The sequence below is a fragment of the Lepeophtheirus salmonis genome, chromosome 14 (genome assembly GCF_016086655.4).
Source record: "Lepeophtheirus salmonis chromosome 14, UVic_Lsal_1.4, whole genome shotgun sequence".
NCBI classification, from domain to species: Eukaryota; Metazoa; Arthropoda; class Copepoda; order Siphonostomatoida; family Caligidae; genus Lepeophtheirus; species Lepeophtheirus salmonis.
The window spans coordinates 26,240,280-26,246,790 of record NC_052144.2 but is presented as its reverse complement, the minus strand read 5'-3'; the positions used below and the strand labels follow the sequence as shown (position 1 = coordinate 26,246,790).

The 6,511-nt window shown below is 27.9% G+C and overlaps 1 long non-coding RNA gene across 1 annotated transcript; it reads left to right on the top strand.

Moving 5' to 3' along the window:
- Positions 1-3,818: 3,818 nt before the first annotated feature.
- On the top strand, positions 3,819-4,358 carry LOC121129830 (uncharacterized). Its single transcript, XR_005868530.2, has 3 exons — positions 3,819-3,906; positions 4,047-4,139; positions 4,198-4,358. It is a non-coding gene; the product is annotated as an uncharacterized lncRNA (long non-coding RNA).
- Positions 4,359-6,511: the final 2,153 nt, after the last annotated feature.

The following is a 6,511-nucleotide window of genomic DNA, read 5'->3' as shown; positions in this document are numbered from 1 at the left end:
TATCAGCCATTTTTAATGTGAAACAATATTGATTTTTATTTTAAGAAGTTATTCGTATGCAATTCCTAAGATAATCATTCTTGTAATGCCATAAGCATAACGTTGATCATTAGACAAATCATCAACCACACTTTCTGACTTTTCACGCAAGGGGAAACTTGTGCTTATTTTTCTGAATTTATAATAAAATTCGAAGTCGTGAACGTTACTACAAATAATTTCCCAAGTTTCTCTCATCATTCAAAATCGAAACAGTTATTGGCAAAACAAGTAATCTGTGTAAATTCAATTTCGTTTTTGTAAGGGGAAAAAAAAAAAAATTCTAACGAAATATTGAATTTCTTAATTATATAAAGTTTGTAGAAATTTGTCTGAAAATTCGTTTGCATATAAATTTGACAAATAAAAATGAATGTTTAATTGAAATATTTGTCATTTTCTGAATAATTTTCTCATTTTTTCATCAAATGTCAATTTTTATAGAAGAAATGTCACAAAGGATAAAATTTTATACTTTAATTCTACATTAGAGTATTTTCAATTTTTGAAACAATTTATTAAATAATTTTAGTAATATTTGCAAGTTATTTTTTCGAAAACTTTTTATTCTTTCTAATTTTTTGGCATGGAAGGTACGAAAAAATTTGTTTTTTTTCAATTTTCTTAACCAATTTCGATTTTGACAAAAATAAAAGATGAACTCGTTAAATTCTTTACATGAGCTTTTAAATTGGTATTAGTAGAACAGAACAGGCACAGTTTTTCTTCTTGCGTTCTTTCTCAATTTATCAAGGACGATGTTGCAATTCAGTACCAAAACAACCACTCCTTAAGATTTATGATGAAGTTTCTCATAATGGCATTGGGACTATTTGTGTGGAAGCTAGAACTTTTGATAGAATTTCTCGCTAAAATATTAGTAGATGATAATGTTGAAGTCTTGTCAACTCTATGAAATCATCTGTATAAAAGAGAGATTGTGTGTGTGTGTAGATGTCCTTCATACGTTCCCACACCATTGAACCTAGAAGGCTGAAATTTTGCATGGGACCCTCTTTTGAGCTTTGACAGGGTCAAACGGGGTTGTCGATTTTTGGGGAGGTCATATAAGGTTGTTTTTTTCCATACCCAAAACCCAAAAACCGTTTTTTGCAGCTCAAGCAGACTAGATACGGGGTTGAGTTATTTAGCAATAAGTGATTGGCGTTTCGAGTACAACAATATGAAAGATTAAGTTTTCTAAATTTAATCAAAATCAAAAAAGTAATCGGTAAAAATTGCGATTTCGTTTATTTCAAGTGCAAAAAAAAGAAAAAAAAAGAACTTGCAATGGAATATTGGATTAGTAAAATTAATAAAGTTTGTCGAAATTTGTCAGTAAATTGGTTTGTATTTAATAAGGTTGGGGTGATGGAGTTTCTATATACCTTACTTAATCCTATTGATATAGTGTGAAGAATACAAGAGAATTATAATTATCAGGATCTTTTTCGATAACAACGAAACATTCATATAATAATTATTAGTATATTTAGTACATAGAAGTATTTTCTGAATATTTTTTAATTTTCTCAATTAATTTGACCATTTTCAATTGATTTATCTCCTCTCTCCTTTGATAAGTATACATAAATCATAGTGTATATTTGTTTCTATAGGAGCAACCGTAAATCGAATCTACGCACATTGAGTTCAAGAGAATAATTACTCCCAAGAGCGTTATACCTTCAGCTACCTCTTCCATTATAAATTAATTAGGTAACACAGGGGTACCCAAACTTATTAAGATAGTTATTTTTGTGTTCTACAGCTTAAATAGCAATAATTAATGTGGGTTTCAGAACATGGATGAAAATGCTGTGACATAGTGTAATTAACTAATGTACAACATATCTAATTAAAACTAATTAGCACTTAAATACTAAAAAGATAAAGATCAAATGAATGATGACATTAATCATTTTTATTTGATACATCTGGCCAGTGAAGACAAAATAAACTTAGTATGATTTATCTTAATATTAAGTGTGGATTGTTTTTTTACATTCCTTTTGAGTGTGTCGCAAACGGCACTTAAAATTATTTATAAATAAAATTTTGATAAATTGACAGATTTTTATTTGAAAAGTCATATTGGAGTCAATATAAGGATATTTAATCAAACAAAGAGTTTCACTCGTCGTTTGTAAAATGGATATAATACAAACCAACATCTAGTAAAAAGCCTTTTAATCTACATTTTATCAACAATACTTCTCAGTGTGCTCCTAAAACATTAAATCTATTATTCATCTGTTTTGATAATGCTTTGTGTATGATTTATTAGGATATTTAACCAATTAAATGGAGGTTTAATGAATTTAATCGCAGATTCTGCCTTTAAAAGTTCATTCTTATTTATCTTTTCTATCAATTTTATATAACAAAATCCTTTATTCAATTATGTTTGTACAATTGATATAATAACATGTTATTTCTAAATTTAAGGACAAATGTATTCTCATTGAGCTCATCGAATAAATGAGAAAATAGAAACACAAATAAAACACAAAACGCAAATACTAAATGCACTCACACACATACCAACACATAAATATAATCAGAAATTAATATTATATGTCCTAACAAACCTTTATTTTTAATGCTTGAGGTGAAAACATATCATAATCATTAATCAGAATAAGTTAACTAAGTAAAGTATAACTACATATGTATTATTTTAATATGTTTTAAAATATTGTAAAGTTGTATTGTGATGAAGTTCGAGATAAAGTTTTGACTATTGATATTAAATCCTAGATCGCTGATCATAGTGGTAAAAGTTTGTGGAGTTATGAAGAGGATTTAAGGTTTTTTTTGTATGACGTCTTTATAATACTGAAACTATCGTCCTGAAGAAGTTCAAAGTAGAACAACACAGTAAAGTTTAAATTCATGAAAATAATTTGGTATTTTATAGAAGTTACATAATTCATTACACGATTACAAGTGTACATACAAAATGTAAAACACTTTTTTCCGATTTTAAAGGCAAAAGACTGACGGTTTTCATTATTGATGGAGCACCATATTGAATTAAATGAACGGAAAACCTAAAACAACATTATCCAATGTGAATTGGTAAGTTAATGGTATGAAAAGAATAGGAAAGTCTAGAGAATCTTTTTAACTCATTATATATTGACCTAAATTAAAGCTTAAAGAATACTCGTTTATAATAAACTTATGTACTCTTTAAAGAGCTATTATATAAATATACAATATTAACGAATTTTGAAATTAAAATAATATTAATTATTTTTACATGTATTTTATTCAAAATAAATCATACTTTCTTGTATAGAAAAATGACTCAAATTGGAGTTGTCAGTACAATGAGAAATGTCTTGGAATAAACACAAAAGAAAAAAAAAGAAGTGAATTATATAAAAACATTTAATTTTATTTTTACATAATTATAAACTATCACATTACATAAGATATATTCTTTACTAATACAGTAAACAATTTAATTTAAATATAATTATCAAACTCTGGTAAATATGTAACATGAAAATAAATTTAAATATCATGTTAAGAATTTTGTTGGTCTCAACGACACATTAACTAACATACAATAATTAATATACATTAATTATTGTTTTTTAACATACAACCGGGACATATAATATTCATCACTGAATATAATATATACACAAACACAACTGAGCAAACTTGATAATATAAAAACAATAAAATAGAAACCTTGGAAAAATAAAAATAAAAACAATAAAATAAAAACCTTGGAAAAATAAAAATAAAAACAAATAACAAGAAAATTATAGTTGACGTTCATAAAATTGAGATTACCAGTTGTTTGTATAATTTAAACTCCCTAAGAGCTACATTGACTATTTTAAGAGAAGGGTAATTATTCTTATATTGTACCTTGGAGATCAATGCTTGGAGTCGAATATTTTTTTAGAGGCCACTCAAAGTGTTTCCCGTTAAACCCGTATAGGAGTTTATGTGAATAGGGACTAATTACAATCTTCTCCTTTTTCCAGTTTTCGACGGGTTCCATGATTTTATTCCCTGGCTTGCAGTCTTGGAATACGTGTGGAAATATTTTGTTTTGTTGCATTCTGCACAAATAAAAGGTGAGTATTTAAAGTTTTTCCTTATAAAGAAGACTTTCGACGATAATTTATATTTTAGATTCATTTGACTTGGACTAAAAATAGGATCCCAGATGGTAACTCCTCATTCTCAAATTAGAAATACCTTTACATTTTTTGGACTGTTCTTTTCTTCAATTAAAAGAAATGTAATATTGCTGTAATTATTTTATATACATAATACATGCCACCTCATCATCACTGATATATCTTAATTTATTTTCCAAAATTTGCGTAAAGCTTGAATATTTAATAGTAATTTTTATCATATATTAAAATTTAAGTTTTTACTAAAAGAACAACATACTCATAATGTTAAGATTTTATTAGAATTAAATATAATTTTTCTGGATGTCTTATACTCATACAAATTATTTTTAGCATTATAATTGATATGTACGAGTGTACAATCGATGGAATATCTTTAAAAAATGATACAAAATTTAAATGAAGTAAATAATAGAATCGTTCAAATGTTGATTATGTACAAGGTGAGGATTTAAAATCTGGAAGAAGTCTAGAACTTAATATCTTGGCAGCCTTCATATCTTTGTTATGAAAGTATTCTCATCAGATTTACTTGACAAAGCTATATAAGAAAAAATATAAAATTCTTGTAATGTTCTCCGAATACAAACACTGTGCAGGTATTATTGTGTGCCTCAGCACCGGGTAAACGCCTAAGGATGCAAATATCCCCATAGATAATGAAGTTAGAAAGTTTAAATGGATGTTAACAGATGCAATAATTTTAAACTGGTACGGGTTTTCCAAATCAGGTAATTATATCAATTAAAACGATATCAGGGGCGTTTTGGAGAGAGAGTCCAATAAACATACAGACACTGTTGAGTTGTTCCGGGTTTATATTCTTAAATCAGTGGTCGACATGGACAAAGAGTTTATCATCAAGACTTATGCCAGGTTGAAGCGAGAGAGCGTTCTTTTAGTGATTATCTTAACGTTAAAGGGTCCCGTTATGTAAGAGAAAAATATTTGTAATGGCTGAATTAATTTTGGGATATAAATTTTAATATACATTATCCTTAACTTTTCCATATTTAAAATCCATACGCTATAATAAAATGCGTGTTTTTTTTGTGTACCCAATTCAGTAAACATCTTATAAAATGCATGTTTACCAACGGAGGGCTAGACTATAGCTAAAATTCTTATAAATTTTATCTTATCCCACAAATTCATATACTAAGCATTTAATTGAGTTCAATATGTCCATAAAATATAGTGTTATTTGTTCACATATGTAAATTATAAAAAAGTATTGGGATTTTCTCTTTTTTTTTATATTTTTTATATAAAAATTATAAGAGAAAGAGAGGTGACAAAGTATTCGTTGAATAATGATGTAAAAAATGACATGAGAAATAAGTAAAAGTGTAATATTTTTGTAATTGATTATTTTTCATGTACGTAAGATACATATGATATTATTGTTCTTTTTTTCCTATAAAAATATATTTCAAGAAAATTAACAACATGTTTATCTGAGCTCTCTGAATCATTAGTTTAAGCACTCTTAGTCGAAATGATGGATTCCAGGCGACTTCAAAGGGCTTGGCACCAGGTGTTGATGTAGTCATCTTTCATGGCATCCCAGTACTGTATGGCAATCTGTTTAAGGTCTTCAGTGTTTGGATGAGGGGCACAGCAGTTCAAAAGACTCATTCAAAAGATTATTGTATTGGAGGAGATGGGTTTCTTTCATTGATGTTGTCAAAAGTGGCCTTTCCACCCTCGCCAGGCTTTTTCCACACATTTTTTTGGTAGTTCTCTGTACAGTCTAGTATAAAACCCAGAGATCTATTACATCATGGACTTGATTGGATTGCCTGTGCTGTTTTCTTTAACTCCTCTGGGTCCAGTTTGTCTTTTGATAGAGCCCTTCTTCCTTTCTAACGTTTAGGACTTGCTGACGTTGTAGATGGTGGTCTTGGAGACGCCCAACTACTTGGAGTGCTTCAATGGAAATTTGTCGATTAATTTAAAATATCATTTTCTCAACATTTATGTAAGTTACAGCAATCAAATTTGTTTTGTTTTGTTTTCTAACTAATCCGTTATACTTTAATATATGGAAATATTAATTAATTTCAATCATTCAACTTGCATTTATTATTGAATTAGTAAGTGTTCAGATTTCAATGGACAAACTAGCAAATGTATCCTTAGTTTTTGTTTCCATTAAAACATTAATTAGTAGTTTAAAACGGAAGTAACTTTTTTTTGTAATACAATTTAAGACATTATGAAAAATTTTAGTCAGACGGGGGAGGGTTGTTCTACTGATGTTTTATTAATGTAATGACATAATGGAGGCATAGCTTAATGTAATG